Consider the following 14,288-nt stretch of genomic DNA (forward strand, 5'->3'; position numbering starts at 1 on the left):
CCTTTCCAGATCTTGGCCCAGATCAACCCAGTTGCCTTTCGCCTAAAACTTCCAGCAAGTATGAAGATTCACCCTGTGTTTCACATTTCGCTACTTAAACCTTTTCACGAAAATACTTTTTCTGGAAGAACACTTCCACCCCCTCCACCTGTTGAGGTACAGGGTGAGGAAGAATACGTGGTGGAGAAAATTCTTGATTCCAGGATCTATAGGAACAAATTGCAATATCTGGTTCAATGGGAAGGATACGGGACAGAAGAAAATTCTTGGGAGCCTGAGCAGAACGTTCATGCTCCTAGATTAACAAGAGAATTCCACCAGAGGTTCCCTCACAAACCAGGCCCTAAGACGTCCAGTGGACGTCCTGGGAGGAGGGGAGTACTGTCAGGACCTGGATTTGAACCTGGGACCTCAGCTATGTCTGGCAGTGAACCTTCTCACTGAGCTATCTGGGATGCTGGACAGCTCCCTGTCTGATCTGCTGGACAAACCCATCTGATCCATTGAACATTCCTGCCTTGTGTCTTGATTGTCTTGAACCTTGAACCCCTTGCTCCTCCCACGAACTTCCTGATATAAGCCATGTCTCTGCACTTCCCAACCTACAAATACTTATTACCGACCCCTTGGCTTGTTATCGACTACGCTTCTGTTTGATCCTCACCTGCTTATCTGCTATTGTACCCCGGCTTTCTCACCTCCTGGTGGGGCAATCCTGAGGACCGCGACCTGGCGCTAACACGCAGCAAAATCCATCTTCACCTTCAGAAGCTCTGGTGAATACCGGTTAGCGCTTAGATTCCGCACCTCAGGTGACCCCGTGTCATCAGCCAGGGTGACCTGTTCTGCTGCTATAGCTACTGGCCTCTGAGCCTGACTCCAGACCGTGACAAATATGCTGCTGTGTCCATCCATGAACAAAAGAGAAAATTGGATTTTTGTACTCACCGTAAAATCCCTTTCTCTGTAGTTCATGGACGGACACAGCACCCACCCCTCCTTGTTTTTATGTTTGTACTGCTTGTTGACAAACTGAGCTACCAGATGCAGGGAGAGGGGTTGTACCCAGAGGGACCGCACTGTTTAATGCATTAGCCAAAAATTTTAAGTGTGTGGCACAACTGCAAACCTACCACTTCAACTGACAGGTTGAGCAAGAAAAGCATTAATGAGAGGAGCAGCCAAGAGGCCAATAGTTACTCTGGAGGAGCTGCAGAGTTCCACAGCTCAGGTGGGGGAATATGTCAACAGGACAACTATTATTCATGCACTCCACAAATCTGGCCTTTATGGAAGATTGGCAAGAAGAAAGCCATTGTTGAAAGAAAGCCATAAGAAGTCATGTTTGCAATTTGTGAGAAGCCTTGTGGGGGACACAGCAAACACGTGGAAGAAGGTGCTCTGGTCAGATGAGACCAAAATGTTACTTTTTGACCTAAAAGCAAAATGCTATGTGTGGTGGAAAACTAACACTGCACATCACCCTGAACACGCCATCCCCACCGTGAAACATGGTGGTGGCAGCATCATGTTGTGGGGATGCTTTTCTTCGGCAGGGACAGGGAAGCTGGTCAGAGTTAATGGGAAAATGGATGGAGCCAAATACAGGGCGATCTTAGAAGAGAACCTGTTAAAGTCTGCAAAAGACTTGAGAGTGGGCAGAGGTTCTCCTTACAGCAGGACAACAACCCTGAACATACAGGCAGAGCTACAATGGAATGGTTTAGATCAAAGCATATTCATGTGCCAAACTTTTCAAATATTTATTTGTAAAAAAAAGACATTTATCATTTTCCTTCCACTTTACAATTATGTGCCACTTTGTGTTGGTCTATTACATAAAATACTAATAAAATACATATACGTTTTTGGTTGTAACATGACAAAAGGTGGAAAATGCCAAGGGGTATGTATTCATACCCCTTGGCATTTTCCTGTATCTATATCTCACAAATGGAGCACACCCTCACATTTTTGTAAACACTTTATTATATCTTTTCATGTGACAACACGGAAGAAATTACACTTTGCTACAATGTAAAGTAGTTACTGTACAGCTTGTATAACAGTGTAAATTTACTGTCCCCTCAAAATAACTCAACACACAGTCATTGATGGCATATAGGTCAGGCTATCCATGCTTTAGGCAATGGAAGAATGTCAACTCCTTTATTTCCCAAAGGAGCTGAGTCCAATTATAGGGTGAAATCAACCAACAAACAAAGGGCCAGATTCACATAGAAATGCGTTACGCTGCGGCGGCGTAATGTATCCCATTTACGTTACACCACCACAAGTTTACAGCGTAAGTGCCTGATTCACAAAGCACTTACCTGTAATCTTGCGGCGGCTTGGCGTAAATCCGCCCGGCGCAAGCCCGCCTAATTCAAATGGGGCGGGGACCATTTAAATTAGGCGCGTTCCCGCGCCGAACGTACTGCGCATGCTCTGTCCCTAAAATTTCCCGACGTGCATTGCGCTAAATGACATCGCAAGGACGTCATTGGTTTCGACGTTAACGTAAATGGCGTCCAGCGCCATTCACGGACGACTTACGCAATTGACGTAAAATTTCAAATTTCTACGCGGAAACGACGGCCATACTTAACATTGGCTAGACCACCTAGAGGGCAGCTTTAGTTTTACGCAACGTATCTCTACGGGAACGATGTAAATTTAGAGCGACGGGCAAAGCGGACGTTCGTGAATCGGCGTAACTAGTCATTTGCATATTCTACGCCGACCGCAATGGAATCGCCACCTAGCGGCCGGCCTAGAATTGCAGCCTAAGATCCGACGGTGTAAGTCACTTACACCTGTCGGATCTTAGGGCTATCTATGCGAAACCTGATTCTATGAATCAGGTGCATAGATACGACAATCGTATCTCAGAGATACGACGGCGTATCAGGAGATACGCTGTCGTATCTCTTTTGTGAATCTGGCCCAAAGTCTTCTGTAGGTGTGCCTGTCCAGGCCTTTCGGGTAGGAGCAAAGTTGACTCTTTTCAGAGAGGCTTTGGTGGAAGAGATGAAGGATTCCTGAGATTATCCAGAGGCTATCATTTGTAATTTGCAAGAAGACCTCCTCAAAAGCATTTTTTTGGCAACTGGTATGCCTGCATTCACAGAGATAATGTGGTGTTGGCAAGCATATAGAGTGGAATTATTTACAGTTCAAACCATTCTTCCAGCTCAGAGACACAAGTAGGGTACTCCTCTTTGATCCTTGCCACCAAGTCTTTATGGGCGGATCTTCAGACCAATCCTAGATCTGAGACATATAGGCCCGGATTCACATACAGCGGCGCACATTTATGCCGCCGTAGCGTAAGTGGAAGTGGGCGTGAGCCATGCTAATGAGGCGTGATCCCATGAAAATGATGGGCCGTGTGCCAGACAGATACGTATCACCAACTGCGCATGCGCCGGGACGTGGACGCATACTCCAGATCACTGCCTACGGCGTAAACGTAACCTACGCCCAGCCATATTCACGTCCAGCGTAAACTACGTAAAATACGCTGGCTTGTGTTCCCTGGGGCAGACCTTTGCATATCTGCTGCTGGGTTACACCTGCTTTATGGGGGCTTAACTTTACGCTGGACGTCCAACTTATGCGCACATCGCGTAGCCTGCGTCGGGCGCATGTATGATCGTGAATCGCTGTATCTTCCTTATTTGCATATTTGATTAGAAAATCAATGGGAGCGCCACATGCTTCCAGCGTAAATATGCGCCCACTCTATAAGAATAAGTGGGCCTTTAATCCTCTTAGTAATTCCATTTTTGAAGATCATAATGAATGTTAGACCACCGATGAGACCTTTTTTCCCCAAATGGAATTTGGTCCTTTCCTGAAAACCTTATTTTCCTTATTTGATCCAGTCTCCTCTTGCTTCTTATTTAGTTTACCCTTAAGAATAATGGGCCAGATTCATGTAGAATCGCGGCGGCGTAACATATCGTAGATACGTTACACCGGCGCAAGTTTTCATCGCAAGTGCCTGATTCACAAAGCACTTGCGAGAAAACTTCCGCCGGCGGCCTCCGGCGTAAGCCCGTGTAATTCAAAGGGGCGTGTGCCATTTAAATTAGGCTCGCTCCCGCGCCGGACCTACTGCGCATGCTCCCTTTTGAATTTCCCGCCGTGCTTTGAGCGAAGTGACTTCATTTTTTCAAACGGCGACATGCGTAGCGTACTTCCGTATTCCCAGACGTCTTAGGCAAGAAGGAAACATTTTTAAATTTCGACGCGGGAACGACGGCCATACTTTATACAGCACATACGTGTGCTGTGTAAAGTTAGGGCACCTAAAACGACGACTAACTTTGCGACGGGAAACTAGACTAGCAGCGACATAGCGAACGCGAAAAACCGTTGTGGATCGTCGTAACTACTAATTTGCATACCCGACGCTGGTTTACGACGCAAACTCCCCCCAGCGGCGGCCGCGGTATTGCATCCTAAGATCCGACAGTGTAAAACAATTACACCTGTCGGATCTAAGGGCTATCTATGCGTAACTGATTCTATGAATCAGTCGCATAGATACTCTGAGAGATACGACGGAGTATCTGAGATACGACGGAGTATCTGAGATACGACGGAGTATCTGAGATACTCCGTCGTATCTCGGCTGTGAATCTGGCCCAATATTCCTTACTTGTTTCTGTAGCGCCTTGCTCCTGATGACCAGGCGCTATGTTTAAATTTAGTGGGTGTCTGAGCTGGTAGTTAGCTCAGACTCTGATGATTAAGGCTAAACCAGCCTCTGTTCCGGCTATGGCTGTGCTTGGAGGGTTTTTCCATTGTTTGCCTGTAGGTGGCATTACCACCACAGGCCAATGTTGGAACACAGGTAGGCCAGAGTGTATTGGGTGTTTTTCCCTGGGAACAGCCCAGTGGGAGTGGTCTCCCCGCTGGGCATGCTGGGGAAGGATACTCAATGGGCAGACGCCATTTTCTCTGGACTCTTTGTCTCGTGTCCCTCCTGGCTCGAGGTATGTGATGGTCCATTTTCAGCCCCGGACCACTTTGGCCCGAGGCTGCATTCCCGCTAGGTAGGCCCAGTTGTCTTGACTGGGGCCTGCACTTTGAAGGTGACCCTGTGCTGTCTTTCCTGCGGGAGGAAGCCACTCAATGGAGGAAACCAGGGGAGAACCTGTCCTGGGGAGCACCAAGCGGAAGGCTGGTATCTCGGAAGAGGCCTGGTAACTTTATTGGAGGATTCACAGTATTCTATGATGCCTTACAATGTTGCCGGGTCGGCTTAAAGGCTCTAAACTGTACGGCTGGAAATCCGGGTACTAAATCCTGTGGCAGAGGATTCTGGAACAGTTTATTTCTACTTTCAAAGAAAGGTCTGTGGCAGAGACTGCATTCTTTTTTTTTTTTGACCGTGCATTATCCCAGCTGCTAGGCCAGTGAGAGGGGTCTATCCGGGTTAGCAATACCCACTCTGAGGAAAGTGGTGAGTGTGACTTTTGAAACGTAGAAGTTCCCCAGTGATCTGCATCGTGCGCCTGAACCTTCCCCTGACCCTCCATCCCTCTACCTATACAAGTTTGTGTGAAATAAATCCTGACAGAAAAGGGATTTACAACTTGTGTGGACATTGAAGTTTCTTAGATTCTCATCTCATCCCCTAGACAACGAAGAGCAAGGTAACGTGCAAGGCCCAAATTTAAACCAGCAGTTTCTACGGGGGTAGTGCTACATTTCCATAAGAAATGTGTCTTATGGAGTTGCCGCCTGGTTCTTAAAGATGTTTTTTAGGTTAATTCATGCTTTTTGTTTCAAGATCTCAACTGCATTCTATATTAATTGAGAAGTCTGTCTTTCCAAAATGCCTGCAAGATGAGACAGAAAAGAAATAGTGAAAATTGGATCTGGTTTGTTCCCTCTCAACCTTCTGGGATCAGATTAGGGAATTTTGAAGGCAGGATAACTTTTTTGTATTTACAATTTGTTTGAATAAATGTATCACAGTCATATTTTCATGGATTGCCAAACAATTCAGATTGCCTACAGGTCCCTGGGTTTTCCTCTGCCATTGAAGGTGACATTCTATTAGAGTTATAAGGGCCTCGATGGTGGCATACGTTAAGTTTTCAACAGAAGTGGTATGCAAAGTAGTGAGCTGAAATGCAGCTATTACTTTAATTTCATTTGTGGCTAAAGAGTGAATCTGGCCCTTTAAAAGCATTTAGTTATTCTGTTATTTCTGTGGCTGTAATTCATGTATTTAGTTATGCAGCAAGTGGTTGTGTTTGAATCTTTTTCCTATCCTATCTTTTCTCCTATTTCAAAGATCAGAATCTATAATAAACACCAGTGCCTTCACTTAATTGGGTCTTGTGGATAACAAGTGCAGTCCCAATTCAGAAAATGTGTCAGTTACAATAGACAATAAAAATGGCAGGTTTAGACATTTAAAATAGAAATATGGCCAAAACTTTTTAGTCCATACTTCTTTTCTGGGTCACAGGAGTGCACTTGCTTGTGCTTTCTTATGACCCAGAAACATTCAGCAACCCCTCGCTCTGGAAAGGATGAAGATAATAATGTTAAGATCCACCCAGTAATGATGACTGACAGCTGGCTCCCGCTTTCAGCATGCTGCTGAGAGCTGAAGCTAGCTGCGCCCACCCTTCTCTCTATCCCAGAGCTCCACTGAGCACTGGAAAAGCAGAACAGACTGCAGTGACTGACAGTGAGTGCACCTTATTGGTAAAGGGGGCTTCTAGATTCTTATTAGTCTCCTGATCGCAGACCCCCACAACCACCGGGCAAGGATTGTGGGCAAGGTGCTTTGCCAGCCCCCCACCCCCCAGCAAGGCACAACCCCATGTTAAGGGCATGTGGCCTGGTATGGTTCAGGAGAGGGGGCTTCATGATGATTTCCCACCCTTTCCTGGCCAACAAGGTCTGCTCGGTTTAAGGGTTTGGTATGAATTTCTCAGGGGAACTATAAATTCTCAGCAATTTATATTTTTTGCTTTGGAAAAGTTGGCACAAAAAAAATCACTACTCCAGATTTCATGGAATTTTAAAAAACATTTTTGCATTGGTACCCCAGGGCAGTGCCTCCACATAGTATTTTTGTTTTACACCCTCTTGACTATCAACCCAGAAAATGGGCCTTTTTAATTTAATAAATTCAGCTGCCATTGTTTTTAATGGGGCTCTTTGTCAGCGTCACTAAACCTCTAAACTGAACCCAGGGCTGTTCAGCTCAGCTTGTCACTATTCTGCTCAGCTTGTAACTATTCTTCAGTATTCTAAGGCTGTATTTTTTTCTCCTGTTCAATATATGCACTTCACAACTGATCTGGATTAAAAATTAAATTTGGCCATTTATTATGCCTGATTAAAATCTTAATTCAAATGAAAATATTTCTAGTTGGAAATAGCAAAGTTAATTGGAAGTGATTTTCTGAGAAGCTTTTGAAGGTCAGTAAAATCCTCAAATGTCTTTTTTAGACTGTAGAATATGTTAAACATCTGTGCCACATTACAGAAAATTCTAGGTCTGGTAATATTTAATGCTAGGAATATCAGGCAACACAGGTGTTACTTGTAGTCAAATAACATTGCAAAACACATAACATGCACTATATTGTCAAAAGTATTGGGGCGCCTGCATTTACACGCACATGAACTTTAATGGTATCTCAGTCTACGTCCATAGGATTTAAAATTGGCCCACCCTTTGCAGCTATAACAGCTTCAACTCTTCTGGAAAGGCAGTCCACAAGGTTTAGGTGTGTCTTTATGGGAATGTTTGACTATTCTTCCAGAAGCGCAGGCTTATCAAGTTCTTCTACCCCAAACTCGCTCATCCATGTCTTTATGGACCTTCCTTTGTGCACTGGTCCAAATCATTTGGTGGAGGGGGATTATGGTGTGGGGTTATTTTTCAAGGATTTGGCTTGGCCTTATAGCTCCAGTAAAGGGAACTTTTAAGGCGTCAGCATGCCAAGATATTTTGGACAATTTCCTGCTCCAAACTTTGTGGGAACAGTTTGGGCAGTTTGTGCACCATAGCACAAAGCAAGGTCCATAAAGACATAGATGAGTGAGTTTGGGGTGGAGGAACTTGACTGGCATGGGCAGAGTCCTGACCTCTACCCGATAGAACATCTTTGGGATTAATTAAAGCGGAGATTGCGAGCCAAGCCTTCTTGTCCAACATCAGTACCTGACCTCACAAATGCGCTTCTGGAAAAATGGTCAAACATTGCCATAGACACACACCTAAACCTTGTGGACAGCCTTCACAGAAGAGTTGAAGCTGTTATAGCTGCCAAGGGTGGGCCAACTCAATATTGAACCCTATGAACTAATGAACATTAAAGTTCATGTGCGTGTAAAGGCAGGTGTCCCAATAATTTTGGTAATATAGTGTACATATAAATATATGTAACACCCTCTACCATAGGTAGGTGCTAGAGTGAGAATTTTTATGAGGAAAGTTGCCATCACAGGAAAATGTAGGCAGGCCTATGCTTCAGGCTAGGCCTGCTTGTTTTGATCTGGGGGCAGGGAGTGGTTAGTGTAGCAGTGGGTGTGACCACCTGTGCTTTATTTCTAAGGCGCCTCCCCTGCTTCCAGGGATAATGTTCCGGAGGGGGCAGGGCACAGGACTACAGTAACAGGGAGCTCATGTGAGGAGCCCTGACCAATCCCCATGTTGGTATTGGCAAGGGGCAGGCCTCCCATATAAGCTGAGGTAACAGCTCACTGGGGAGGATTTGTCGGCTGGGAGATGTGGAGAAAGGAGTACTAGATAGCAGCAGGAGGCCATCTCCATCTGGGAGGGTGCTCCAATAGTGGAGGATCCCAGGAGGGAGCCTCATCCTTAAACGGTCATGGAGGAGGTGTCCTGGAACAGAGAGGCTAGAAAAGCTATTAGAACGCATGTCTAGTTAAAGTTCTCCATCATGGGCTCGGGGCAGGAGAAGGCCGTGAGTGTGACACAGTGGATTTTTGGAAGAGGCATGCCAGGGGAGCTGGGTGCGAGGCCAGAGGAGAGACTGTGGGATTTATGTCAAATCGATATGGCCTGCGGGCGCAAGATTTGCAAGTTGATCTAGCTGGAATCAGTAATCCACCAACCAATACAAGCTGCTAAAATACTAGGCCGCCAGGTAGAGGTTCTGCAGACCTCTGGCCTAGTAACTACACAGCCAATTACAGCTAATTACAGACAGCAATCTGGGATTATTCAGAGTGATCTCTTTTGTCAAGTGAAGATGATGGGACAGAAAGGATAAGGGCCCTTTCACACAGGGCTGTCCTTGTGCGGGCTCCGCTTTGCTCAGCAGGTATTGCTCCGTGGATCCCCGCTGAGCAGGCAGATGACAGGTCTGTCTCTGCACACTGTGCAGGGACCGACCTGTCAGAGCCCCACTCTTCCCTATGGGGGATCGGATGATGACGAACCGTAGAGTTCGTTGTCATTCGATCTGATCTGCCAAATGGATGGAAAAGTAGGGTTTTCCTCCTTCACACTTTGGCGGATCGGAGCAGGTCGGATGTCAGCAGGCATGTCACCGCTGACATCCATGGCTTCATAGAGGTGCACGGAGCGCCAGTTTAGGGCGCCCATGTGAAAGGGCGCTAACAGTTTACAGTGCACGTTTTGTGCAGGAGGGTAGCAGTCTGCAGGAGATGATGCAGAGGAGGAGCAATAGTCTGCATGGGTTATGCAGGGGAAGTGACTGTAAATGTTATGGTTCATCAGTTCTTCAAGGTTCAATCTATTCTTTCAATTACTTCAATATGATAACAAAGCAACATGCTCTATGGGCATCCCGTAACCCCTTTCCCCCAACCAAGTTATATCCCCCAATAAACAAAAAAACAAATCAACGCAAATGACTGTTCATTGTCTCTGAGGTAATAGATGAAGGTCTTGCAGCAGGGGGATATGGTGGATATTAGTAACTAGTAGCAACCATGTGCTAAATATATAGGGCCAGATCCTCAAACGAAATACGCCAGCGTATCTATGGATACGCCGCGTAATTTCAAAGTTCCCACGTCGTATCTCTGTTTTGTATCCACAAAACAAGATACAACGGAATCTGGGCTCGATCCGACAGTCGTACGTCTTAGTACGCCGTCGGATCTTAGGTGCATTTTTCCGCTGGCCGATAGGTGTCGTTTCCGTCGAATTCCGCGGCGAGTATGCAAATTAGCTAGATACGGCGATCCACGAACGTACGTCCGGCCGGCGCATTTTTTTACTTTGTTTGCGTTTGGCTTTTTTCGGCGTATAGTTACCCCTGCTATATGAGGCATACTCAATGTTAAGTATGGCCGTCGTTTCCACGTCGAATTTTGAATTTTTTACGTTGTTTGCGTAAGTCGTTCGCGAATAGGGATTTGCGTAGAATGACGTCATGGTTGTAAGCATTGGCTTGTTCCGGTTTAATTTCGAGCATGCGCACTGGGATACCCCCACGGACGGCGCATGCGCCTTTAAAAAAAAACGTAATTTACGTCGGGTCACGACATATTTACATAAAACACGCCCCCATCACATCGTTTTGAATTGTGCGCCCTTACGCCGCCAAAATTACACTACGTCGCCGTAACTTACGGCGCAACTTCTTTGAGGATAAGGAAAATACGCTGTAAGTTACGGTAGTTATTCACAAAGCACTTGCTCCCACTTGCTTCCGAATCTACGCTGGGTTTTGAAAGCGTAAGTCGTCGTAAGTGGAAGTGGGCGTGAGCAATGCAAATGAGGCGTGACCCCATTACTACGTTTAGCGATAATGAATGGTTTAACAGTATCAAAATGTAATACAATTTGCATTGTTACTGGTAGCGGTATTTAATGTGACATATTTTTTGGGCTAAGCAATAACTGTACAAAAACTTGTGCAATAACATAGATGTTATAAGATGCTTGCTGCTTTTAGGATGAGCAATTTGAAGTTTAAGTGCTAAGCCAGAGAAAAACGGGATAGGGCCATGAAAACCCTAAAGTACATGTTTGGGTTTTAAACCCATGCAAAAAAGGATTGAATCAGTGAATCTTAGCCCAGGTTCACACTGTGCTGCGGGAAAGAAGCCGTGCGAGTTCAGCTGAACTCGCACAATTTCACTCCTGATTGTCAGTGCCGATTTTGCCCGCCATTACAGAGACATCTGTGCAGATGTCAATGTAAATTGCGGCCTGAAATCGCAAAAATTTGTACAGAAACTACTTTTTGAAATCAGTGCAGCACCGCAGATGCAGCGTTGCACCGATTAGGACGGTGCCATTGCTGCCAATTACCGGCAAATGCTGCCGATTTGTCAAATCGCATGTCAGAACACACCAGTGTGAACCAATTGGTATGAAATAAATGTAGACACCTTGCCTATTATATCTAGAAAGGATTGAAATGTATAACATTTCTGGCATGTGATATCATCAGTGTAAAAAAACATGTATTGGTTTTCCATATAAAGTGTATATATGGTGCTTTGAGTTTCTGATCAAATAATTTGCCAGCTTTAGAAAGAAATTTCTTGCCTGGAGATTTTCAGCTCTATGAATGCATAGGAAAGACATGCATATGCAAAGTTATTAAAAATTGAATATGTCTGAAATTAGACCTTTTCATGAAGGTTCATCCTTACAAATCATTTTATACCATGCAGAGTCTGAAAAGACCACATTTTAGTAAACGATCAGGCAAAATGTCTAGTGTATAAAAACCTAAAAGAAGCTTTGGAAAGAATGCTAAATTTAGCTTGAAGTTTTAGGAATGTAAAAATGATTTTGTCTGCCTCAGGCTGGGTTCACACTACTACACTACTTTCATCCTACTTTGCTCTGCTACATTGGTCCTACATTTATCCTACATTGGTCCTACATCCATCCTACTTTCATGAACAGGATACTACTTTGGTCCGACTTCAATGATATTCAATGGGCCTGAAGTAGGATCAATGTAGGACCAAAAGTAGTACAGGGAGCATTTTCAAAGTCGGACAGACTTGTGTAGGACGCTACAAGACGCTCTCATAGGGAAACATTGAACACAGAGCAAAGTAGGATGAAAGTAGTGTAGTAGTGTGAACCCAGCCTCAAACAGATGATGACTGCTGCTGTGTGCTCCACATATAACAGACAGCTTTCAAAGATCTTTCCTGTGTGTGCATTGGAACTCTGGTTACCCCAGGAGCCTAAAGTGTCATTAAACCCAGACTATGAAAAACTCACATTACATCCTATATAACAGTATGATCATACTCACAAAGCCACTAAATCATTTGTTTTTTTGTAGAGTGAAATATACCAGGTTGATCCTGCCTTCAGCTGTCCCTCCCATCGTCTTTGTGTCCCCATTGCTGGCTGAGTTTGAGTAGACCAGCTGGTGCTCTGTAAGGAGCTTGCTCAATTTCAGTTCCCTTCTAAACTCTTAAAGTGGATGTAAACCCCAATTTTTTTTTTATGTCACAATGTGAAGTATAAGATTTCCTATTATCTGTGCCTGCCGCCGGCCGTGTTATTGAGCCACAACATGCAGAATAGTTAGTGGAATGGATAACAAAGCCTGTAGACATATTCGCCAGCAAATGATGCCTGACGAAGAGGTCCTGTGCGACCTCGAAACGTTGCTGTTTTGATCGCTTCTATGCATTAAAGAATCTCTGGACGTTTTTCTAAATGATCCTCGGTGTGCTGGCGAAAATGTCTACATGATTTCCTTTCCGGTTCCCAGCTGGTAATCGCTTCAGTACCTTCTTTTCTTATTGGCCATTTTCCAGGAAGGTGTGCAATTGGAAAATTTTTGAGACTGGATAACAAAGCCGTCCTCATCCTCCTCATCCTCTGTCACCCAGACTCAGAGTAGTTTGTCTGCCAATGCAGCTGCCAAAGCAGCCTATTCCATCGGCCACATGTCAACAGTCACTCCTTCCCTATCCCCACCATCATGCATGAAGGAGTCCCCCAAACTGTTCGACCACAGTGTCGGGTACATGCTGCAGGAGGATGTGCAGAGTTTTGAAGGCTCCGACGATTGTGCTCAGGTTGAGGAAGGGAGTAACGGGAGCCTAGACAGAGGGGGTGCCCAAGAAGGACAAGAAACTGGCAGTCATGTTCCCCCAGCTGCAGCATACTGCCAAGTTTGCTCCAGTGACAAGGAGGGAGGGGATGATGAGGTCACTGACTACTTGGGTGCGTGTTAGAAGAGAGGAGGAGTAGGAGGCACATCTCCAATGAGGCAGGATGCCCTCCAGGGGAAGCTTAAGGGCAGCCACCCTATTGCATCACACCGCACAGAGCTAAGCAGGTGCAGGGCGCTGCTGACTCCCCGCATATTTTGAAAAGTTCCTTGGTGTAGGTTGTTTTTGACACGTGTGCAGCAGATCACACCATTGCTGTTTGCAACCTATATCTGAAGCGTATCAAGGGTGGCCAAAACAGCAACCGCTTGGACACCACATGCTTGACCAGACATATGACGACCTCCCATGCAGTCCGTTGGCAACAGCACTTTAAAGACCCACATCAAGGGATCCTTTTCAGTGGTCAGAAACCCATGGAGTTGTACATGGCTGGGAGGATGTGGTTGTGGATCATGTGATCCTTAGTGATCCAGAGGACTCAGGATCGAATGCAAACTTACGCAGCATGGCCTCCCTGATCCTGCAAAGCTTGCCAAAGGACCCTAGGATTCATGGTATCAAGGAGAGGGATCAATACTGGCTGGCAACCCTTCTTGATCCATGTTACAAGGGTAATGTTGCAGAACTCATACAGTCTTCGCAGAGGGAGCAATGGATGAAACATATTCGGGAGGCCTTGCAGGAAGTATTGTGCAATGCGTTTCCAGAGTGTGGGAGGTTAAAATTTCCTGGTCTGATCGGTTCCAGCAACCATTGCCAGTGTCTGAATTACATGCAGGAATATCTAGGGGTAACATCAGACTTAGAGACCTTTCCAACAGAACATCCACTGGGTTACTGGATCTTGAGGATGGATCACTGGCCAGAGCTTGCTCAATATGCAATTGAGCTACTGGCCTGTCCTGCATCCAGCGTTCTTTCTGAATGCACATTCAGTGCTGCTGGAGGCTTTGTAACCGATCACAGAGTGCGCCTATGCACAGACTCTGTTGATCGGCTCACATTCATAAAAATGAATCAGTCTTGGATCACCAGCTAGTATGCTGATTTAACCGATTACTATCCTATTATGCTGAGTGACTATTCTATTCCTCCTCCATCTTCGTGATGATAGCTTCTAAGAATATTTTTGGTTCAGGGCACCACCGCCA

Source organism: Rana temporaria, chromosome 2, assembly GCF_905171775.1.
Source record: "Rana temporaria chromosome 2, aRanTem1.1, whole genome shotgun sequence".
In the NCBI taxonomy this organism is placed as follows: domain Eukaryota; kingdom Metazoa; phylum Chordata; class Amphibia; order Anura; family Ranidae; genus Rana; species Rana temporaria.